Here is a 26,416-nt window from a genome sequence, read left to right as displayed (position 1 = left end):
CTTGTACATATAATATGAACAAAAGAAGCCAGACACAAAGAATACATACTATATGATTTCATTTATATAAAGTTCATAACTAACCATTCATGTCAGATGTCAATATGAGGAATGGGAAGGGGTTATTAGTGACTGGAAAGAGACATGAAGAGGGTTTGTGGAGTGTAGATAATGTATCATACTTTGGGTTGTACTTGCTTTGGTGTGTTCATTTGTTATAACTGATCACTCTTCAAGGTATCTGATATCTGAGGAAGTTGATTGAATCTTCAGAGGCAATTTGCCTAGCAGAGCACAGGTTATGGTCACTGGCTATTTTGCATTCTGGGTTAAAAAACCTTTTTGTGCCCTCAGTGCTTGGCAATGAAAGGACTGGCTATTGTCCTACAAAAGAAGACATTTATTATTTATAAGTGAAGTAATAATGCTATAACACTTACATTTCTGCCTAATGAATTAGAGTGATCTGTTACCATCATTACCATCATTTAACGGATTTGAAGTGGGAAAGACAAAGCAATTTATTTCTGAATGGTTTCCCAAAGTTATTAAATCAAATACTACTAGAGAAGAAGGTCAGTTCATGGACTTTTGATTGGATCCTATTTCTAGGGGAATTGTGAAGCATAGTTCTTAACTATCTTTCAGTAAGTTTTGTCACAATTATGTGGTTTAAAAAAGTGTTTTAAGTTCTATCATCCACCAGGAAACACCATTTTCTCACCTCCATTTAAATGATTTTTGTTTTTCCATGTGGAGGAGGCATTCTTATTTAGAGAGAAGGTGAGAAAAGAGAATGAGGATTAAGAAAACAAAAACACTTTAGGGGTAAAATTTTAAATTATATTTTAAAAACTGAAAAAGAATATATACTAAAATGGTAAGATTAAGAGCATTTCTGTTTTTTTTCACTTTGCTTGTAGTATATTTTCTTCATTTTCCATAATGGACATGTACCATTAATTGGTTATAGCATAGTAAAATATTATGAAGATTAATGTGCACATATGATTGCTTACTGATATTTTATTCAATACTGAGAAAATTATTACTTAAGAAGAAACCTGACATTTTGGTAGGTACACTGGCCTGGAGGATACTAATTCCTTTGTGCTTTTTGACCCATAGGTAGGACTTAGTTGAATAAAGTGAGGCAAAGAAAATAAATTAAAGCATGACTCACCAAGCTCCCCCTGCAAATAGTGGCTTGTGGAAAGGCTGCCTGGAGCCACAGGCACTTTGTACTCCCTAAAATGACAGAAGAGTTTTCAGTCATCCCCTCTCTTCCAGGGAGTATCCTGACATGCAGTCAGATTTGAACACTAGTCACCTTGATGTGCTGTTTGCTATTCTAATATGGAGGAATTTGAAGAGACGATAGTGTATGTAATAAATAACAAATCCATTTTTCTGTAGGGATATATTTGCCCACCATAATACCTGCTTTTCTGAAAAGACAGAAAAGCTCTAAGCAAAAGTAATTTAACTAATTACATTTTCTAAATGCAATTTTAACATATTATTGCCTAAATTTCTTTCTTCCTCCATAGTGGGAAACATTAAAATTTCTAATGTTCTGTTATTAAGGTAAATAAGCCACTTTGTTTCATCAAAAGTTGTATTGTGATTAAAATTCCCCACAAATAAGCTAGAAACATAACCTGAGTAAATAATGCACATTATAACAAGAATATACCATAGCCATAAAGATTTTAAGGCCAAATCTCAAAAACAATAAAAAAATGCATTTTACCTAGTGTTTATTATAAAGGAGAAATTAACATTTCAGGAACTATAGAACTTCACATTTCCACCGATCAATTATCGTTTAAAAGTCCAATTTTGAAAGAATTCTCTGTGTGGTAGGTTTAATCACGTACCCCAACAAAAGACATATTCTTAATCTTAATCTGCATTCCTGTTGGTGTGAACCCATTTTGTAAATAGGTCCATTTGATGATGTATTATACATTAAGGTGATTCATTTGTGAATAGGATCTTCTAAGTTTCTATTTAGGGGAGGCCAAAATGAATCAGGGTGGGCCTTACTCTATATTACTGGAAGCCGTATGAAAACAAGCCAGAAGTTGGAGAAAGACATAGGAGGAGGCCAAGGACATTGCCATGTGATGGGAGGCAGAATTGCAAGCCAAGGAACCTGAAGGATTGCAGCAAGCCAGCACCAGAATAATGCAGATTCAGGAAGAAAGCTTGGTCTTGCCAGTACTTCAGTTTTCAACCTCTAGCTTCCAAAACTGGGAGCCAATAAATTGCCATTGTTAAGCCAACCAGTGTGTGGTATTTGTCATAGCCCTGTTAACTTAGACACTCTAAATAACGATATATTTTAGAAAATTTACAATGGCTTTGATTTGATATGCAACAGCTCCATGTGACATATCCACTTCCAGGATCTTTAACAAATATTCTGTAAGAAATGCTAAATATAAAGGGGTTGGCATCTTAAAAGAGATAATTAAGGCTTTTTATTTACAATCATTTTTTCAAAAAATTTTTCCACCTGGGCAGGTTTATTTTTTTAAAATTTACAGTAATTTTAACTACTGTAAATTATACTTCATCAATCACAATTTGTTGAACCACAATAATTTTAGAACTTCCATCATATGTTCAAGTTTGTTATTCTCATTATTACATGCTTTGTCATTTTTTGCCATGGAATTTTTCCATGCTGCGCAAAACCTATAGTTTGGAAATCATCTATTGTACTTAATCAATTTGACTACAGGCTAATGAATAAGAAGCCAAAGTTGGTTTGGGGGAACTCAAATATCCAAATTCAGTATAAACTCGAATAAATATCAACTTCATTCTGTTGTGTATGGGAAAGAACACGCCACTTAGAATTGGAAGACCCAGTCTTAGTCGTGGATCAGTTACTCCATTAGTTGTCTTCTGGAGGGTAAGAATGCATAGAAATATAGTGCAGATATTCCTCTATGAGTCTCCTATACCAGACTGTGAGGAGATCACTAAATACCTATGAATATGATTAGCAATCTCAAAGGACACTGTTCTATCCCTTTACTTATTAAAAAGATGAGGAATTTTACCATGCAAAATGGAAGATGTAGATCCAACAGTGGAAGTTGTTGTCTACATTGTTGATACACTCAGGAAACTTCCTAAGAAAACTTGTGGCTCACACTCCCTTTATCCAGTGTATGGATAGTTGAGTAGAAAAGTAGCGACAAAAACTAAATGAAAAATAGGGTGGGATGGGGGAGGGGTTGGTTTGGGAGTTCTTTTTTAGTTTTATTTTTTATTCTTATTCTGATTCTTTCTGATGTAAGGAAAATGTTCAGAAATAGATTGTGGTGATGAAGGCAAAACTGTATGATGGCACTGTGAACAGCTGATTGAACACCATGGATGATTGTATGGTACGTGAATATATCTCAATAAAACTGAATCAAAAAAAAGAACCTTCCTAAGATTTTTCAAACCCATTGACCTCAGCTGACTCACATGGGAAAAGTGGATCCATAGATTCATTAAAATCATCAGAAGGAAACAAATTTGAACAGCAACACTAATTTTATTTTATTTTTTCTTCCACTTGATATCCATTTTAGCAGCCACACCTCTCTCTAATGGAGTCTCCCCTTTCCCAGCTACTCCCTTTCACATTACCTTTATAGTTCTTGTCAATTTCTACAATCACTTTGTTTAGCCATTTACTGTCCATCTCCTTCAGTGAAGTGTGCGCTCCATGAGGGCAGAAACCCTGTTAATCTTGTCACCACTTCATTCTCCAAACCTATTATGTATTTGTTGAATGAATAATTTAAAATATATAATTTGACTTTCTAGAAAAGATGATTTCATGGATGGTAGTTAACATATTGAATGGTGGTCTTAAATCTAAGAGGCAAGGTGCTCTTTAGGAATTACTATGAAAATTTTTGGTGAGCAATATTGAATTGATCAAAGCTGATCAAAATTGTGGTAAAAAGGAATTAAAAATAGTGGATAAGATTTCACTAAACATCGGGGGAAACTGAAGTTGATGGTCAGGAACAGTATGTATGACCTCATTCATCTATGTCTCATTATGTAGAGTATAGTTGAAGAAATAAGCTTGCTTTAAAAATAATAAAATTTATGTTTTCATTAGCATATCCAAGATATTTGTATATTTATTTATGACTTGAATATGAAAATTGAAAAGAAATTGGCTTTAGAAGTTAAAAATGAGTACATTTTTTTTTCTCTACAAAAATTCATGAACCTGTGGGGTAAGGTGGGGGATTGAGAGCATACAGGTAAGTTTATGCTGAGGAAGAAACAAGTAATATTGTTGCGGAAATAAATACACTATAGATATTCCAGGAATATAGAAAATATGGATGATTACAGCAGCAAAGCTGATCAGTGATTTAAAAATATTTATCAACTATCTGGGCATTTAATGGTAACTTCTTTCAAAATAAGTCTCAAATTTAGAGGAAAGAGCAAGATTTATTGCTAACCAGGATTTTTTTCTGGAGTTAAAGAAGAAATGCACAAGTGATATAGAAACTTTGGGAGAAAATGAAGATAGAGTTTGGTGATAGTTTTAGTAATAAAGGGCTTGAACAATCAACACTGTCGGATAGGTATATGTACATTAGGCTTTGGGAAATCACATTACTTTTAATATGAGAAAAGCTAGCTGTCATCTCACAACAAGAGACTAAATTATACTGTGGTTAAAAGTGGGAAAACCTACAAAAAATTTTATAAAATATAGAGGACAAAAACAACCAATTACTTTTAAAAAGTGGACCACTTAAGGAATCTGCTGGAAAACTAAGATTTAAAGAATTAGGAAACAGAGAGCACATGCTCATATAGGAACACTAATATTACTTGCTGAAATACAGAAGACCAATTACCACAATATTTTGAGGCATGTGACTAAGAAGACTAAAGATGATTTAAATCATCTATGAACAGAGTAAATAAAATAAAAATAGAAGGGATCTAGCCAACGTTTCATAAAGTAGTGGCAGCAGTTGAGAAAAAAAAGAAATACTACTACCCAGGCTGTGTTTGCTTTTCTTTTCAATCTAACAGAATGACCATCATAAAATTGGAAGGAGTGGGAAAAATATTACAAATAATAGAAAGTGATTAAAGCACAAGAAACAAAATAAGACAGTGAGGTACTGCATCTTTCCAAATGAATTCAAAGCACTTATGTTCAGAGGAATTAAATTATAGAGTACTGTGAAAATATATTCATCAGATGTGAACATCAAGCATTTTCAGTAAGTTTTGAGAATTCATTAATTAGAGGGATCTACCAGATATCTGAACACTAGCACATGTTGTTCCAGAGTTTCAGAAGTGGAAAAGGAGAATTTCATATGCTAACATCAAATAAATTTTAAGTATATTTTGGCAAAATTCTAGAAAAGGATTTCTGTACAGATGGTTTGTGAACATATAAATAGATATTTTCTAGGAATGAGGATGAATTGACTTAGAATGTCATGAAAATTAAAATAGTTTGTTTTTTGAGGGTAGTTTCCAGATTGGCAGATCATATGAATGCTATATACAAAACAAATCTTGAATTTTGCTGATATTTGATAAAGCCTTTTAATACATCATTATTGACAGCATGGAAAATGGTTGTTCACATGGTAACAGAGTTTGGAGAATCATAATGTGTTGAATAAATGCACTGAAATAATGTTTATCAATAAGTTGATTTCTCAGAGTAGTGCTAAAAGGATATGAAAAACTTGCTCAATAACTTGGGCAAAAGATCGGAAGGCAGGTTTTTCAAACTTCCTGTTGGCATTGCTTGGGTGAATTGTCAAATCAAGATGGATAACATCTTAGCAGGTCTAAATTATGGACAAAAAATAGTAAGATACAATTTTACAGTAATACACATAAAGTTCTGACTTCAGGCTAAATATTAGATTGTACAATTGCTATTACTGAATGGTGGAGTCCTTAAATAAAAGCAATTAATGTAAAAGCCTTTCAGAATTTTGCAGGACCTTAAGTTCATTGTGAGCTAACCTGGATTTAGTAAACAAAAGCCCAATGAAAGTTTATAGTATGAGTGAAGTGACTCAGCAAATTGGATCAATACTTTAAGCTGGATTTTAAGATGATAAATGGCAAATTGAAATGGTGAAAAGAAAAGGTCAAAGTGGTTGAGAGTTGTGTAATCACATCATATAAGGAAAGCTTGAAGGAAATTGTAAAGAGGGAAAGACTTGGAGGTAGATGGTATATATCTTCTAATGGGCTGTGAGTGGAATTACAAAGGGAAGAAGGAAACAAGAGGGAACCACAAGGGAAAAAAAGGAGAGAGAAAGGAATGAGTGGGAAGACAGGAAAAAAAGAAAAGAGATGTGGAAAGAGAAGAGGATGTAACATTAAATGCCTATCTCCCAAGAACTCTGCTGGGTGCTTTTTAAATACTTGATTGATTTATTTGTAGAGGAAGTGGTATGTTTCCATTTTGATAGGAAGATGGAGTAGATACATTATTTAGGGAGCAGAACAATATATAATTCATTGAAGTTACTGGGAGATACATTTTTAACATAATATGAGGCAGAACTTCATAAAAATTATAGCTAGCTAGCAATAGGGTGGGCTGCCTTGAAAGCAGTGGTTTTCCCATTTCTTCAAGTGTTAAGGCAAAGTTGAGGTTTAATGGGCATCTGTCAGGGATATTCTAAAAGCCATCCCTATCTTTGGATACTGCATAATGAAATTACCACCAATAACCTCTCCAATACCAAAATATATTGTCTCTTTGGTGTTAACGACCAGGGAATGGTCTGAAAATAAAAACAAGGTAGTCTCTAATAGCTAATTTTTTTTGTGTTTATTATTGAGAGAATCAATGAGTAATAAAATCTAAAGGTAAAGTGAAAACTTGATATTATTAGTTTATATATGTCCTTTCCTTTTAAGCCCAAAGAACTAAAAATTATGCTTTGTGGATTTAAATGCTCTTCTTCGTATAAATGATTTTACATATTTACATAGCATTTTCTATGTATCAGGCCTTGTTCTGAACATTTTTACCATATTAATCAATTTAATCCTCAAAATAACCCTATAGTTTAGATATAATTATTAATCTTTTCTTACAAATGAAGTAAATGAATTACATAGAGCTTAAATAACTTCCCAAAGTTTCACAGCTAGTAAGTAGGAAAACTACATTTGGGTTGATAAATGTTACCCTGTGCTGCCTCTTTATTTCCCCATATGTTTGAGTAGAGTTGATGAATAGCAGTAAAATACTCAAAACACTGATTAAAAGCAAAATAGAGTTTGAGATACAAAAGCAAAGGCAAACTAATAGTATCAGATCTTCATATTATGAAAAGTCAAGGCATGTGTACTTGCTTTGAAATAAAGTATTACTTCTTATTAAGTATTACTTAATACCAAAATCACATATTTGACATTAGAGATAAATTCTATAGTTATGCACTCAAAGACTAAAACAGTAAGACAATTTTTTTATCAAGTTAAGATATTATTATGCCAGCATATTCCCTAGACAGACCTAAGCACTATACACAGCTAAAAATGCTAAATACATTATATTTCTTTAATAATAATCTTTAATGTATCCAACTGCTGTCAACAAACTAAGCAATAATTAGGTGCTGATAAAGGTAAACAGAACTCAAAGGCTGATTTTTTTCTCTTATGGCTATTTAACAAAATCATTAATTTGACCTTTAGTTTTGGAGCATTTCAGAATTCAGGGATCAGGAATTCAGTCCTAAGACCCATTCAAGGTGAGGTGTCTAATAGAGTATCATCAACATAAAAATGAGACTTCAAATGACTACATCCACAGTCTGAAGGTAAATTTCACCTTTAAAGAAAACTGCCTGTCTCACACTCTGACACTGTGTGTAGTAGAAACAAACAAAAATCTCTTTTCAAAATTCAACCACAAAAATAACCACAAGTTGGCTCTCCCATATATTGCTAATAAAATTCACACTACATATGTGGTCCTGGACTAGAGGTGCCTCAAAAGCTTACTGGGAATTCCAGAAGGAGAGGAGAGAGAAAATACAGAAGGGGAAATAGTTGAAGAGATAATGGCTCAGCAATTTTCCTAAATCCACTTATTTAAAAGACCTAATTAAACAAAGCTGGAAAAATAAAATGAAATCCGTACTTATACAGGTCATAATAAACCTGCAAACTATCAAAAATAAACAGAAGATATATAATACAGCTAGAGATAAAGGGGAAATTACTTTTAAAGTAGCAGTTGGAAGCAAAATATCAGTGAAATGGCATACTTTATGTACTAAGAGAAATAACTATCAACCTAGAATTCTATACCCAACAAAAATATCTTTCACTATTGTGAATGAATTAAAAAAAAAGCACCTCAGGCAAACAAAAATTATGTTCTATTAGAGAATCTTCACTAAAAGACAGTCTAAAGATATAATTCTGGCAGAAGGAAAAGGAATCCAGATGGAAGATCTGAGTTACAACAAGGAAGGAAGAGTTAAGAAAGCAGTGAATATGTGGATAAATATATAAAAATTGATGCCTATAAATAAAATAAAAATGTAAAATGCTTTAAGAAGTTAAAAAAAAGTTGGAGCTAATATAAATGACAATAATAGCATACCAATGTGCAAAGGGTTTTGGAGTTAATGCGTTCTAAGATTACTGCAGTGAAATTTTCAGGAGGAAGATAAGGTTATTATTAACTTTTGATATTGATACCTCAACTAGCTCCATTAAAATTCCCAGGGTAGCTATTAAAGAATAAAGGAATAATGTACATTGTGAAGTTAGTAGAAAAAGTAGAATAAAAAAACATAATGCAAAGAGGATAAGAGAGGAGAATAGAGAAGAAACTATAGAAAGTTTGGAACAAGTGAAAAACACAAAATAAGTTGGGAGAAATAAACTAAAACTTTAATTACAATAGATTAAAAATAGATAATGCAAAAGAAGCAAACATCAGCAACAAACATTGAGAAATTATAATAAAAAGATTACTATTTACAATAGAAAAATGGCTATAAAGTTCCTTGAAAGACATGCATAAAATATATGTGAAAACTGTATAACTAAAACTATAACCTTTCTTGAAATGCATTGAAAAAGACGTGAATGAATGAGGTTCTGTACCATTTTATATTTTACAGTTTGCAGTATTCAAAGTAGAGAGGTCAATTCTCTCCATCTGATTTATATGGAGCAAATCAAAATCTAAACAGAATTACTCTTGGGGGTGGGATGTGAATTGAGGTGGTATAATGTCTTCTGTCAACTTTCAACATCAACTATGTACAAGCCTGATTCTAACTCCTTGAAAATAGGTCAGCCTCCACAAGGTCAGAGCACAGAACCCACAAGACTACTCTCACTTCAGTCACCAGCAAAAAGTACAGGGGGTGCCCAGGACTATTCTCACATCTGACCATCTGACTACAAATTCAGAGGTTCACACCACCCCTTCGGGCTCAAGAATTTGCTAAGCAACTCACAGAACTCAGGACAGTGCTACACTTAAATAATTATAATTTTGTTATGGCCAAAAAGACACAAATCAGAAGCAGCCAAAAGGAAAGACACATAGGGCGAGGTCTGGGATGGTCTGAAATGCAAAGCTTCTTTGTCCCTTCTGTGAGAAATCGGAACATGTCACTCTCCCAGCACATCAATGTATATTTTATCAGTCACAGCTCATGAGCTTTGGTTATCCAGAGTTTTCACGGGGTTTCATTATGTAGGCATGATTGATTGAATCATTGCCCACATGATTGAATTCAACCACCAGCCACTTTCCCCTCCTTGGTGGTCAGGCTGACATGACATGGTTTAAAGCTCCAATCCCATAATCACTTGGTTGGTTTTCTGGTGTGGCCAACCCTCCACCCTAAGACTACCAGGGAGACAGACCCCACACTAAGTCATCTCATTAGCATAAACAGTTGGGTATGGTCTGGGGCTCACTATGAATAACAAAATATGCTTCTATCTTGGGAAATTCCAAAGATTTTAGAGGTTGCACCCAGGAACTGGGGCAAAGACCTATTCTATTTTTGGAGGCCAAATTCCTTACTAAACGGGTGGGAAATGTCACAAGCTGAGTTTTACATTTGTAAGGAATAGATGGGACATTCTTGAAGGTGGGTATGAATGGAAGACTTGCCCTGCCAGATATAAAACATCTCTATAAAATTATATTAATTAAGAGAATGTGGTATTGGCACACAGGTCAATATACTGACTAATGGAATAGTAATATAGAAATGATTTAGATCAGAGATGGTATTGCAGATGATTGGAAAAACGGAATTTTCAATAAATGCTGCTTAAACAATGATTATTTACATAAGGAAAAAAAAATCAGATCACATAATACATAGTTTATATAAAACTTTATTCTGGGGAGATTAAAGATCTAAATGTGAAAAGATGTTTGTAAAACCTTCAAAGGATAACATAGCAGATGATCTTTACGTACTTTGAGAATGGAAGAATTTTTATAATAACACGCAAAACATTCAAACCCTACTGGAAAAAAATGTTAAATTTAATTACATTAATTTTAAGACATTTAAGCAAAAGAGGTAAGTAATAATCTGCAAACTGAGAGATAATACTATAAGTTAGAGAACCGATAAAAATGATATACTAAATAAAATAAAAATTTCAAGATGTCAATAAAAAAGGGAGAAGAATGGATGAAAGGTATTAATAGACACTGTGGAGGAAATCAAACTTTGATATAAATAGATATGTGGGGACCCAGGGCCCAGGCCTCCTCCTCCAACCAGTGGGGAATAAGGCCTCACAGCACAGAGCAGCCCATGTGAATGAGACAGAAGTTGAAGGGCATCAGACCTCCTCAGGAAAGAAAGTATGTACAGATACTATACACAAAACATTGAAACTCTCCCCCCCAATCACTTTGATAACAAATCTCCAGACCCTTGTGATATGAGACCCTGCTAAAACTGTTCTTTTTACCCTATGAGATGAATGTTTTTGTCATAAACCCTTATAAGCTGTCCCTTCACATCCCCACCCTCGTGGACTGCTAATTCCATTTTCTTCAGATGGCTGCCACTGGGACCTTTTCCTGTTCGTAAATCCTAATAAACCCATGTCTCACTCTGTGCCTGGTATGTTCTTTGGTCTTAGGGCTGCACTGGACCAAGCCCTCCAAGAGTTGGGCTGAGACAAGACCCTCAACTGTATCAATAAACAGGGGAATACTAATTACAATCAAATGAATAACTATTTCATACCCATCAAATAGGCAAAATTAAAAGTCTCATAGTATCAACAGGTAAAGGGTATGTGGAGCAGAAAGATTTCTTGTACTCTGCTGGTGGGAGAATAAATTGTTACAACCACTATGAAAACAGCCTGGGCTTAAACTGTAAAGTTGAAGAAGCAATTTGACTCCCAAATAAGTTTATAAGCTAAAGAAACTCTTGTACCTGAGCTTTAGGAGATATTCATAAGAATGTTCATAACAACTGTTTGCAATGCTAGTCACATGCAAATGACCCAACATTATACAGTAGCATAGATAAAGAATTTGTGGCACTTTAATGCATAGGAGTGGAAATATGAGAGGATAGGAATGAATCTGAGGAACATAAAATGAAAGAACAAGCCACAGAAGAATATGTACTGTTTTTCTACTTGTACATGGCCATGTAAAACTAAATAATATTTGTTTTAGAGATGGTTAAATTGTAAAGAAATGCAAAAAATGAAATACAAATATATCCAGATAGTTATTACCTCTGAATGGGTGGAGGAAGGAGAGAATTCAGAGGAACTCTATAGCTTATGGTAATCTTTTAAATAACTGGGGGTGGGGACATGGATTTTCTTTATATTGTATTTCTTTTTATATGACATATTTTACAAATACTATTTTTATGAACTCAGTATTTAATTAAAAACATTAAAAAATAGACATATATTCTGACTGAGTATATCATGCTGCTTCCCAGGCTGAAATATTTAATGTATCCTAAAAAGGGATCACCTTAGAAAATGTTGAAGGAACTGAGGCTCTATCTGCTTATAGAAAGAAGACAAAGAATGAGAGTAGCTGATTTCAAGGCAAAAATAAAAATAATGAGTCCACTGATCCCTGAGAATGTGAGAGGGCAAAATCACTGCCATCAAGGAATTTCAGTATGGTGTAAAAGAGCCATAAAACGTAATGGGAAATGTCAATGTGTCTTTGTATTTTATGTTTACCTTAATGGAACTAGAGACAGAAATCCATGCCTTTTGTTGCTATTTTATACCACTCTTCTGTACCCATTAGTACTTTTGTTCCCTTGTGGTTATCAACTGAATATTAAAGAAAGAAAGTTCAAAAATTACTTGTGGTTTGGGAAGATTGTAAAATAATGCCCAGCTTATAATAAATTTCAACACAGAATTTATTTATAAGATCTGTTTTCATAGGCATGTTCAAGTCTTAATCCATGGTCCTATGGGTGTGAACCCATTTTTATATAGGGGCTTTGAAGATGTTACTGTTAGCTAAGGTGTGGATTCATTTATGAATAAGGTCTTTGAAGATCATATTGCAATGAGGACAAATTGAATCCTGGTGGGCCTTCATCCATATGACTGGAGCCCCTATAAGGAAGAGGAAATTTGTACAAGGTCAGTCAGCAGAAGCCAGAAGTCAGTAAAAGCCAGAAGTAAGAGAAGCAGAAAGTTTGCCATGGGACAGGTAGAGATGTAAGTCAAAGAACCCCAAGGATTATGGCAAGCCAGCACCAGAAGGCTGCAGACTCTGGCAGAAAGAATGGTCTATTGAAACTGTAATTTTGGACTTCTAGCCTCCAAAATAATGAGACAATTAATTTCTGTTAATTAAGCCAAGCCATTGTGTAGTATTTGTCATAGCAGCCCTGGCAAACTAAGATACTGTATTACATTGATTGGCTTTTGTATGCTGATCAACCTTAATTCCTAAGATCATTCTCACATGATCATGGTGTATAATTTTTGTATATGTTACTGGTTTCAGTTTGCTAGTTTTTGCCAAGGATTTTTACATCTGTATTCATAAGAGATATTGGTCTGTAGTTTTCCTTTCCTGTGATGTCTTAGTCTGGTTTTGGTATAAGGAGAATATGAACCTGAACAGGCAAATTGGAAAGTGTGGCCTCCTCCTCTACTTTCTGGAAGAGTTTTGAAGGATTCGTATTCTGTCTTTAAATGCTTGGTAGAATTACCATTGAAGCTATCTAGTCCTAGGATTTTCTTTGAGGGCAGAATTTTTAGTTAGTCAGTCCATCTAGGTTTTACATTTCTTCTGGAGTCAATTAGGTAGTTTGTTTCTTTTTATAAATTTAGCCATTTCATCTAAGTTATCTAATTCATTGGCAAAGTGTTTCTCATGGTATTACCTTATAATCTTTTAAAATTTCTTTAAGGTCAGTAGTGATGTCCTCTCTTTCATTTCTGACTTGAGTACTTCAAGTTTTCTCTCTTTTCTTCTTAGTTTGCCTGGTCACCAGTTAAAAAAAAGATCAATTTTTTTGATCTTTCAAAGGACCAACTTTTGTTTTTTCAATTAATGTTATTGTTTTATATTCTCCATTTCATTTACTTTTTTCTCTACACCTTAGTATATCCTTCCTTTAGCTTGTTTTGGGTTTAGTTTGCTCTTTTTTTAGTTTCTTAAGGTTAATGTTATTTGAGATCTTTTCTTTTAATATAAGCATCTACAGCTACAAATTTCCCTCTAAGAATGCTTTAGTTGCAGTCCATACATTTTGGTATTTTGTATTTTTGTTTTCATTCATTTGCAAAGTATTTTCTAATTTCCCTTGTGATTTCTTCTTTTACCCATTGGATATCTAGAAGTGTGTTATTTAATTTTCACACATTTGTGAATTTCCCAAATTTCTTTCTATTATTAATTTCAAATAATTCCATTGTGATTGGGAATATGCTTTGTTTAATTTCTTTCCTTTTGTATGTATTGAGACATTGTATGGCATCACATATGGTCTATCTAAGTCAAATGTTTTATTTATGTTTGGTAAGAATATGAATTCCAGTCTTATTGGGTAGAATGTTCTATGGAGATATGTCGGTTCTAGTTGCTTTATAGTGTTTGTAGTGGTTTTCTGTCTTGTTCTAGCCATTATTGAGTGTGTGGTATTGAAATCTCCAAACATTGTTCAGTGTCTATTTCTCTTTTTCTTCTGTCAGGTTTGGCTTCATGTATATTGGGGGCTTAGCTCATTTTTATGAAATTAATCTTTCTCTTTTCTTTTCATAAAATTTGGAAACCCACAAGGCAAAGAGAATAAATTTCTGTTAAAAAACTGGCTTAAGCCAAAATGGGATTTAATTTTATTAAATTGGTCTCATTACATATAAATTAAAGATTATAAATTGATATACTACATAACATGTAGTAAAATTTATTGAAAAGGTAGAACTACTACTACTAACCCATAACAAAACAATATGATTAAAATATAGCCAAATACACAATTTTATTTATAGCTTTGAACAGAAAATTTCTAATCTAGTAATATGATTAGGTTCATATACATACCTAGAAGTTACAATATTATATCTTTTAATACACATAGGATGCATGTAAAATACTGTTTTTGAAACTTAAAATTTTAAAAAAAGTTACTTCTTTCATATGAAATCTGTGCTTATTTATTGTTAGGCTTATTTGACTCAAGTCTGGCTCAAACTTGTTATAACCATACAGAGATATAATTTTGATTTTCAACTGAAATGAGGTAGTTTTTGACCTTGTTCTTGATCCTTGTGAGCAAGCAAAGTTTTCTTCCTGCACAAAAGAAGTTGAAAATTGCAGCAAAATATCCATTGCTTTCTTGTGAATGGCAGGACATTCTTCTTTCACAGAAATCCAGAACTTGTCAAGGGAAAGTTTTATAAATTCTATCTTGAATGTATTATCAGCTGCAGCTCACAAAGCACTTCCTTTTACCTTAAAGTCAAGTTCTCAATCTAAGTGGAAGATTCAGAGAAATGGCCCCTTACTCAGTCATGCACTTGTGTTGAATGAAAGGAAAATTATGGTTCGGTTTTGTTCTGCAGTTTTCCCAAGTGGTTTTCAATATGATTTGATACTTTCTGATATCCCTTTCACTCTCAAACCCAAGAAGCAGTGGAAACATTTTGAGATTTCCTTTTGCAGTATTTTTTTTTTCCAGCAAAGATACTGGTTCATTTTGAATCTAAGAATCTTGTCACTTGAAATCAAAACATTTTCTATAGAGCCTTGTGGAGACTTGTTCTGCTGGCTCATGCAATTAAAAATGTCTAAGTTTGTGGGTTTTGCAGACATCTCTTTCCAAAATCTAGCCTCTTAATTTTTTCAAAGGTAATCTTTAATTCACCTTCAACTCAGCACTCTTCAAATCTGTTTCTGCTAAATCCATGGATTTTTCAATGTAATAAGATATTTATATGCTCTTTGCCCACATTTTCTCAGTTTTTTAAATGATTTCATTTAAAAAATGTTTGTTTAATAATATTGACCATATCTGTGACATCATCCATAATTTTTTCATTTCATTTCCAAGAGAGTTTGACACCACCACTTCTCTGTGAAGAAAGCAGTGTATTGTGAAAATGAAGGGTGTTTTCTTTTTATGAGAGAGGCAAAAACTGTCATGGAACCAGTTACTAATGGAACCCAGTAAGCTGGCAGCATGGTTCCTCTAAGACCTGATTCTAGGTAGAAATCAAAACATAATATATATTGGGGCCTTTGCTTGCTTTGGCTAGACCTTTGTGGCAGAAAGGGTTTTCTTGAATTTCACCATCATTTACTGATCTAACCATTGCTTCAGTGTAGTATTTATTGTTAAAATATGCTGACTCATCAATCTGAGTAGTGACGCTGTTTTTTTTTTTTTTTTAGTTTTTACGTGAAAGCACTTTAGCATCATGTGACGTGTCATCATTATTGCACTATTTGAGAGAGGAACCTTTTCCATTTTTCTTTTTGCATCTTGTCCCAGCATTTAGCCACTATCATTTGTCATGCTGGCACTATGAGTTCCTCATCAATATTGTGATTTTTCCTTTTCTGAGCAATAAGTTCTGTTACTGAATATCGTGTATGCTGAAACTTTTCATTAAATATCACCTTTCTTAAAAAACAAAAGCTTTACTCCATTTGTTTTGAAGTAGCATTTTGAAACAATCTGCTCTTTTAGTCATCAAATGACTGTGTAGGTAAGTGCCTTTTCAATTTTTCTGGAGCCATTGCTGCATTTGATTTTTTTTTTTTTAATTAAATTCAGTTTTATGGAAATACATTCACACACCATACAATCATCCATGGTATACAATCCACTGTCCACAGTATGATAACATAGTTATGCGTTCATCACCACAATCTATCTCTGAACATTTTCCTTACATCAGAAAGAACCAGAACAAGAATAAAAAATAAAAGTGAAAAAAGAACACCCAAATCATCCCCCCATCCCACCCCATTTGTCCTTTAGTTTTTATCCCCATTTTTCTACTCATCCATACACTAGATAAAGGGGGTGTGATCCACAAGGTCTTCACAATCACACTGTCACCCCTTGTAATCTACATTATTATATAATTGTCTTCAGGAGTCCAGACTGCTGGGTTGGAGTTTGGTAGTTTCAGGTATTTACTTCTAGCTATTCCAATACATTAAAAACTAAGAGGTGTTATCTATATAGTGCATAAGAATGTCCACCAGAGTGACCTCTCGACTCCATTTGAAATCTCTCAGCCACTGAAACTATTTCGTCTCATTTTGCATCCCCCTTTTGGTCAAGAAGATACTCTCAGTCCCACGATGCCGGGTTCACATTCATCCCCGGGAGTCATATTCTGCATTGCCAGGGAGATTTACAACCCTGGGAGTCAGGTCCCACATAGAGGGGAGGGCAGTGAGTTCACCTGTCGAGATGGCTCAGTTAGAGAGAGAGAGGGCCACATCTGAGCAACAAAGAGGTACTCAGGGGGAGACTCTTAGGCACAACTACATGCTGCATTTGATTTTTCAATAGATGATGCACAATGGAAGAAAACAGCCTAAATAACCAGCCAATTAAAAATCTATTGATAAGTAGCCTCCGTTATATAAATAACTTTCATTTGTGCCCATGGTGCCCTGAAGCAGTGAAATGATCTAGAAAATTCTGTGTGTGTGTGTGTGTGTGTGTGTGTGTTTTTTTGTTGTTGTTCTATTTCCATCCTTATCAGAACTGTCCATTGGCCTAGGCCTAAAAACTTTCTTTTTCATGTCACACTTCATCTTAAAAAATTTCTGTATTGGATCATCAGATATGTTTGTATAATGTAAACATTAATAAAATATAAACAGAAAGGCAGAATAAACACCAAACAAGAAAATCACTCACACACACACACACACACACACACACACACACACACAATAAAATACAAATAATAAAAACTTTCTAATACAGTTCACTTTGGATCTCTATCATCCATGTTTTGTAAGTTTACAAAAAGAACAAAGTAGCAGGGAAGCAGCTGAGTCATGGCATATAAAAATGTCTTCCTTCGAATAAGAATTTCCCGATTTTTTTTCCAGTAAGTCAGTCAGTCCCTCTGTGCAATACAACAATCACCACTTATTAATGAACTCTCCTGTTTTGCATCAAATACTGGGAATTGTCTTAACAAAATAAATCTCGTACAATGCACTACCCTACAGACTCCTAAAGAAATTGCTAACAAGTCCATGTAATCATTATCCATCATTGCAAGCACTAGTGTCATCACAAGGTGCAATTCAAAGCACAGTAGTATTTTATATATATATATATTTTTTTTTCCCAGTCACAGTCTATCTCATGGAACCCCTCACAGCATCTCACAGAACTCTAGGATTTTGCAGAACCCTAACTGGTAAACAGATTTATACTGGACTGTACTGTACTATACTGTACTGTACTGTACTGGTGTTTAGCACATCACCATTAATACACATTATTCTAAACACCCTGGAACATTTACAAACATTGAACATGCATTAGGTCACAAAGGAAATCTTTAAAAACATGAAAAATCAGATATCCCATAGGCCACATTCACAGGCCACAATGCAATAAAATCATAGCTGTATTAGGATGACCAAAGCCAAATCTATTCACTGGGAAATCTAGCACTTTGCTAAATATTCATCATCACAAAAAGGAAACTAAAACTACAAGTTACTTAGAACTGAGAACAATGAAAACACTGCATTTAAAATACTTTGGCATAAGTGCAAATCAGAAGTGTTGCCTTAAACGAAATATTAAACAGGAAATATTAAGAATAAATGAACTAGGCACTGGAATCAATATATACAAAAACAATAAAATTTACTTTCAAAATTGTATGCGTAAAGTTAATAAAATCCATGTTGAAGTTAATGATAAAGAAAAAGAAAAAACAATAGAACCATTCATAAACAAAACAAAACAAAACAAAACAAAAAACCCCCAGAATCTGATACTTGAAAAGTAAACAATAATGAATTATTTCTCAAAAAGAAAAAGACAGGGAGAGGGTAAGAGGGAGAGGGGAGAGAGGGTGAGAAAGAGAAAGAAACTGATAGACAAGCAGAGAGATGTTTGTAATAATATCAGGAAAGAGAAAAGAGAAGAGGGATAACAGCCATAGATAAGGAGGAGGCTAAAAAGCTTAGAAGATGTTAATGTAAGATACCAATTTTTAAGATGCCTATTCATTTATTACTGTAAGATTATTAAATCCAAATGAAATTTTTAAAATTCTGTTTAAATATACATTTCCAGAAGAATTAGAAACCTTATGTGGACCAAATGCCAAAGTAGCAAAGATGTGTATTCCAGGATGTGTACATAAAAATGTACACACCTAAAAAATCTTCAAGGAACAAATTATTCCTAGAGCCTAGAAAAATATAAACTTGTCCCCAGTGCATTTCATACAGCTAGATTTACCCTAATAGTAAAACTCTAAGGAAAGAAAAGTACTTAAGAATGAAAACTGTATTTCAATTTCTCTTTTAATTACAAATGTATAAGATATTAAAAAATCAAAATAATCAGTATATTAGGAGATATATCTATATCATTAAAATTAGTGGATATCACAAATAGTAAAGAACTTCACTACCTAAATGGATTAAGGAGAAAAATAATAAGTAATCATCCAAAATTTATATTTCTAAACAGATTTTACCATTTGTTTTTGTTAAATTTAAGGTGTATTTCTTTTGGGGGAAAACATTTGTAACGTAGGAATAAAATGCAAAGCCACTTTAAGAGGATTAATGGCATATAACAGCAACTATTGTAAGCATTGTATCTCATCATGAAAAAGTGTAAACATTTCCACTAAAATGTAGCACAAGACAAATATATCCTTTATCACTACTTCCTTCTATTTACCATGTTACTAGGTCATATATAATGAGAAATAGAAAAGAAAATAGATGTAAAATATGGAGAAGAAAATATGGAGAAAAGAGATGCAAAATACATAGTGGCACAGTGATTTCTTGAAAGTATATATATGCATATATATATATAAATTATGGAAATGCTCCACAGCAACACAGAGTATTTTGAAAAAGAAAAATGAAAAGGGGTTTTATTTACTATATGTAAAGATAAGAATAAAGTCATATTAAAAACAATGTGAAATGATAGGAGAAATAGACAAATAGATCACTGTTACTATGAAATTCAGAAATTAATTCATATGTATATGGGGAAATTCAGCTGTGATAAAGTTGAAATTTCAAATTGGTGGGAAAGGATGTAATATTTCATGAAAATCTTGGGGGAATTTGACTACCTAGTAGAAAAAATATATATCTTATCTCGAGTTATTTATAAATAAATACATATAATTCATATTATTTTGTTCATTCATGTGAACCAAAATCTAAATATTAAAAATATACAAAATGAAGAAAATTAAAGGTATATTTTTATAAGTTATATACAAAGGGTCTTCCTAAGCCAGGCATAAAACCCAGGCACCATAAAATAATTGCAAGATCTGATTTAAAAATTAAAAGAGTCAATGTCAAAACATTTTTGAGGTGAAATTTGACTGTATCTGTTAGGGTTGTGGGGAAACTTAGAGTAACATACTAACATTGTCTAAATTGATGATGGCTGAAACAGTATTCTTTCAGCTTGAATACTCTGTATTCAGGATCAGTGACAGCACATTTCAACTCCATCAGCTGCAGAAGAGGCAAGATTTACACTTCCCCTTCACCTTACCTTCTCCACTGGAGTCTCCTCTGCCTTAGAAATAAACTCTATGATCTAATCAGACAATTCTACCTCTTGATGTGACAGTGCGTGATATGGAAGTTAACAAATTGTCTTGCTAATGAGATCAAAATTGTCAGCTTTGTGACTCAAAGTTGATTTTGGCCTCTGTGCTTTAGTTAGTACCAACCCTCTCCTTATTCTGCAGGGCAATAGGTGTCTTGGCTCAGTGTTGACCATGGAAGCATTTAAGAAATCTTAAAATAAGAGGGAAATAATCTCTCTCTCTCTCTCTCTCTCTCTCTCTCTCACACACACACACACACACACACACACACACACACACACAGTTCTCTCAGTCCAGTCAAGTCCTACAGCTCAGGGTTTCTCAGAAAGCAAGGCAGAAACAATGATCCCCATTTACCTTAATTTGTACTATCTATAGTCACAGTACACTGTGTAATGGTAAATCTGCACCTACAAGTATTGTCATGAAATTGTATGTTGGAAGAACAAAGGGTTTCTTAAAAGCAGCTGCCAAGAAAAGACATTACCTGAAAGAAATAACACAATTGGACTAATAGAATATTCCTCAGTTGCAATAATATAAGACAGAATAAAGTAGAATAACATCTTCAAAGTGCTCAGTGAAACTACCCAGGATTTTATGTCTGCTTAACTATTATTTGAGAAGAATGAGAAATAGGCAAACTGGAGTTCATTAGCCACAGGAGCACATCAAAGAAACTTCTAAACAAGGAAAGAAAGAAAGTGATTCCAGAAGGAAGGTCTGAAATAGAAGGAGGAATGGTAAACAAATATATTGCAAAATTAATATCAAATGGATGAAGTCATTCTAATAATACTTATTTGGTTTGGGGGTGTAAAGGCAAATTGGAACAAAAAATAAAGAACTATAGTAGCAGATACTACGAGAGGGGGCTTTGTAAATATTAAGAAAGGACATCACAAGTAGACCCTTTTCATACTCAGAAATAATTACTAGAGTCTGAATTTCAGTAAGAAGAAAAATGAATCTGGCAGGAAGAAGTGGGAGAGAAGAAGCAATGGTATGTGGAGAAAATAGCCAAAATTATCATGTCCAAATATAATAAGCCAATTCTAATATTCCGCTTGATATTAACATGAGAGATTAGAAAAGCACAGGGGAAGAGAATACTCTCCTCTGTCTCATAATGTAAACCCTGATTCCAACAATATTGTGCTATGATTCTACTCACTAATCTAAATCAAGGGTCAAGAAACTTTTTCAGTAAAGGGCCAGAGGGCAAGTATTTTAGACACTGGAGGCCATTCAGTCTCCATTTCAGCTACTCAACTCTGTCACTGTGGTACAAAAGCAGTCATAGACAACACAGGCAGTGGGCCACATTTGTCCCATAGCAGGCCATAGCAACCTCTAATCTAGTTGGTTGGTATAAAATGATTCTATTATCACAAGAGCTACATGTAACAACTTTAAAATGATCATTTACTTGGTGTCTACACTGGTGCAGGCACTGTTCTAATTGCTTTGCATGTATTAACTCAGTTTATTATCACTTCGAACGGTACTTTTATCACCCCCATAATAAATGAAGATATTGAGACAGAAAGAGGTTAAATAAATTGCTTTCTGTCATATAGCCTGCAGTGATTGAGGTAGGTTTTAAACCTAAGAAGTCTGACACATTTAAGTACAAAGGTCACAGTTAGGAACCAGGTAACCCTGCTTCTATCAACTTTGTTTTTGGAAAGTATCAGCTGGGTTTAGGGAGAAGAAACCAAGGACCTAAATTGGAAATTGCAAGCAAGTTTTTTTTAAAGCAAAAACTCTTGTTAACAGAGTCACATATTATATATCTCAACTTTACTTTTCTCAAAATGATTTAAAAAAATCTGCTCAAAATGTAAACTAGGTAATGGTCACTGACAAATTATCTTAAATGAGTTATTTCTCACATTTTTTTTTCTTAGGGTGTGGGTCATCATCACTAGATACTTACCTTTGCTTGTATATTCACTGATTGCCTCATAAAATGTCCACTAAAGTAAGAAAAAAAAAAAAAAAAAAAAAAGGAGGGTGTGGGAGTAATAGAAATAATTTCTGGTAAGTTTAACTTTTAAGTCTGAGGGGGAATATTTAGAGGGTATTTAGTAGTACTTATCAAAGATGACATGTAATAAAAAGTTTGACTCAATAATTCTGCCTTCTATCTCATGAACATGTCACAGATATATAACTACAAGGATAATCAGTATTGCATTATTCTGAAAAATTGGAAACTATCTAGATTTTAATCAACATGACAATGGAAAAAAAGAATAACTTTCAGAATTTCGGAGTAAAGACCGTCAACATTTTGCTCCTCCATAAAAGCAGTGAGAACACTGGCAAAAATAGTCGAAATAACTTTTCCAGTCTTTGAAAATTAACCGAAGGCCTATAACAATCTGAGGAGCATTTTAAGGAAAATGGCTGAATCTTAGAAGGAACAGAAAGCTTGCAATTTTTTAATGTGCCCTAATCTCATGCTCTCTTCCCAACTACAGGGTAGTTTTGAAAAGCCCTATTCTGAAAGAATTGCCACCATTTGACCTGCCCGGCATCCTGCTGTAAAGCTCCTTTTTTAGGGATTGTCTTCATTTGACCTAACTCAGAACTTACTCTGCTTGAACAGCCATACTACCAATGCATTTGTCAAAAACAACCAATAGCAGTTGTTTAAATTTGCAGCTGCAAGAGGTGAAACTGACAAAAACAAAACAAAACAAAACAAAACAAAAAAACCTTAAGAGGAAAAACTGGAGATTGAGATGTCCAGAGGGGGGCTTTAGAAAGCTCCAATATATTCCTGGGTTCTAAAAGGCCATGCATATTTGCAACACTGTGTGAATTCTCAGGAAATAGTTGAAAAGCATCCAAATTCCCATCTCTGTTTGATCTTGAAGTCTTATGAAGGCAGGAAGTGAATACTAAGCAGAGTTGCAAACTAACTTCGGATGCATCGTTATACCCCAAGACACATACAGAACCCCTCAGCAAACACCAGGAGCCTTATTGACTCAAGGCATTTAAGGAAATCTCTGTCAAGTCAATAGCTGACCACTGAGTTAACACAGCAGACTTAATTGTCTGCACATGATGAAGAAGGCAACCTTACAGAATTTCTCTGAGGAAGTCCCTAAACAAACAAACAGCAGAAATAGCATAAAAGAGTAACAACAACAACCTCCACGGGGGGATCTGATTTTCAGAGTTGCCATATTATATTATATAACATTACCAGCTTTCAACAGAAATGATGAAACATTCAAAGAAAAAGAATGGCCCATATACAAGAAAAAAAGTGGTGAGTAGAAACTTTGTTTACCTTAAATAATTACATTAGAATCAATTCTCCTAGGACTGCAGCTTTCAAACTTTAATGCAAATACAAATCACCTAGGTACTTTGTTAAAATGCAGTTTCTAATTCAGTACATCTGGAATGGATCTGAGACTTTTCATTTCAAATAGATTCCTATGTAATTGGGATTCTGTTAATCCAAGGACAACAGTTTTATTTGCAAGGGACTAATATATTTTGCAATAAGCAAAGGATATTTTACATGGATAAAGAACTTATCTCAGAGGACAGATTAGCTTTAGAAGGATAAAGGGCAAGCTAGAAGATTATTGGGTAACAAAAGTAGAAAATGATATGATTAAGAAGAGGCTTAAGATTTTAGAGGTCAAACGCAATCCATATTAAAAAGAAAAGAGGAATGTATGCCGAAAGATAAAACCTGGATCCCCCCGAAAGGAAACTGTATCCCCCCCCTCCAAAAAAAAAAAAAAAAAACATTGAAAGCCAATCTCTTAAAACTTTAAATAGAAAGTCAATGATACAGCAGAGCTGAGGCAGCCATGGAGCGGGATGGGACCGCGGTGTGGGGCGCTCAGCATGGGCTCGCCTGGTGATCGGTCTGGTGAGCTGTACCTTCTTCCTAGCAGTTAAGTGTTCTGTATTCCTCTAGCAATGATGTAATAGAATTAACTCCATCAAATTTCAACTGAGAAGTTATTCAAAGTGATAGTTTGTGGCTTGTAGAATTCTATGCTCCATGGTGTGGCCACTGCCAAAGATTAACACCAGAATGGAAAAAAACAGCAACTGCATTAAAAGATGTTGTAAAAGTTGGTGCAGCTGATGCAGATAAACCTCAGTCCCTGGGAGGTCAGTGTGGTATTCAGAGATTTCCTACCATCAAGATTTTTGGATCCATCAAAAACAGACCAGAAGATAATCAGGGTGGCAGAACAGGGGAAGCCATCATAGATGTTGCTCTCATTACTTGCCACAGCTCTTAAAGGATTGCTTAGGGGAAGGAAAAGTGGCTATAGTTCTGGAAAACAAAGCAGAAGTGAAAGTTTAACTAAGAAAAATGTGCTTTTGATCAAAATGTCCTCGATAGTGAAGATGTTTGGATGGTTGAGTTTTATGCCCCTTGGTGTGGACACTATAAAAACCTAGAGCAAGAATGGGCAGCTGCAGCTACAGAGGTAAAATAGCAAACTAAGGAAAAGTGAAACTAACAGCTGTAGATGCTAGCTAATCAGGCTCTACCAGCCAATACGGGATTAGTGGATTTCCTACCATCTAGATTTTTCAGAAACGTGACTCTCCTGTGGATTATGACAGTATGTGGACAAAATCTGACATAGTTTCACAGGCCTTAGATTTGTTTTCTGACAATGCCTCACGTCCTGAGGTGCTTGAGATAATCAATGAGGACGTTGCCAAGACTTGTGAGAATCATCAGCTCTGTACTGTGGCTGTGTTGCTCCATATTCTTGATACTGTAGCTGCAGGCAGACATTCTTATTTGGGAGTTCTTCTAGAGTTGGCAGAGAAATATAAAAAGAAAATGTGAGGTTGGCTGTGGACAGAAGCTGGAGTCCAGTATGAACTTGAGAATGAGATGGGGAGGAGAGTTTGGATACCCTGTCAGGGTAGCCATTAACGCTTGTAAGATGAAATTTGCTCTTCTAAAAGGTCTTTCAGTGAGCAAGGCATCAGTGAATTTCTCAGGGAGCTCTTTTTTGGGCATGGATCTACAGCACCTGTAGGAGGTGGGGTTTTCCCTAAAATAAGTACGATAGAACCTTGGGATGGCAAGGATGGTGAGCTTTCCCTGAAAGATGATATTGAGCTCAGTGATGTGGAGCTTGATGGCTTAGAAAAAGAAGAGTTGTGAGATATTCAGCATAGACTTTGTGTTTTCTTTTCTTTTCTTGGAAGTGGGTTTTTCTGCAGTGAAGGACATTCTTTACAATCAGATGGATCTACCAGTGGCCTTTTAAACCAAGAAGTAGCACTTGATTGGTCATTTGAAAATACTGGAACAGTGAACTTTTGCATCTCAAGAAAACATTGAAAAATTCTATGAATTGTTGTAGCCAGTGAATTGGACTGTATTCTGTCAAATAACATTTTGAAGAACACTGATGTTCTGTTGAAACATTTTTCCATCCCCCTAACTGCTGCTTGATTGTTCTTTGAGGCTGTTTCTTATATATAAGTTTTTAATATGATTTCTTCATGTGAGTATTAATGGCTTTTTCCTATTAAATAATAAAATATTTTGGACAATACCAATAAATGTATGAAATTAGAGTCTACATCATAAATTCAGTCTGATGTTTAGCTAGCAAGTTCCTATTATGAAGTGATGTCCCTAGTGTCCTTCTGCCCTATAAACTTTTTAAAGGGAACAAGAGGCCCTTTTGATTCAAATAATGTCATCTGGATATTTGCCACAATACAGATTTTACATGTGGTCTACCATTTGAAATTCTATTTATAAATGTAAAATGGAAGTCAAGTTTGTATGCAAGTGTGAAAAACAATGGGTTGTCAGTGGAGACCTACATTTCAAGCTTTGTCTTTTGGGGGCATTGCTGGTGGCTGATTATTAGGGAATATAGCTGATTTTACAGGGTGTTTATGTTCTATTATTAAACTTTTACAAAATATCAATTAAGACTTGAAATACAGTAGCAGGTTACCAATATATAGGTGGTCAAAGTTTATGTATAACTTCCAGAAAAATGAAAAGTTACACAATAAGCTCTTAGTT

The 26,416-nt window shown here is 34.2% G+C and overlaps 1 pseudogene; it reads left to right on the top strand.

The window, feature by feature from the left end:
* The first annotated feature begins 9,316 nt into the window (after window positions 1–9,316).
* On the top strand, window positions 9,317–25,534 carry LOC119507750 (annotated as a pseudogene).
* Window positions 25,535–26,416: the final 882 nt, after the last annotated feature.

Source organism: Choloepus didactylus, chromosome 13, assembly GCF_015220235.1.
Source record: "Choloepus didactylus isolate mChoDid1 chromosome 13, mChoDid1.pri, whole genome shotgun sequence".
Taxonomy (NCBI): Eukaryota; Metazoa; Chordata; class Mammalia; order Pilosa; family Megalonychidae; genus Choloepus; species Choloepus didactylus.
Note: the sequence above shows the minus strand (reverse complement) of the source record. Positions and strands in the feature narration are given on the sequence as shown.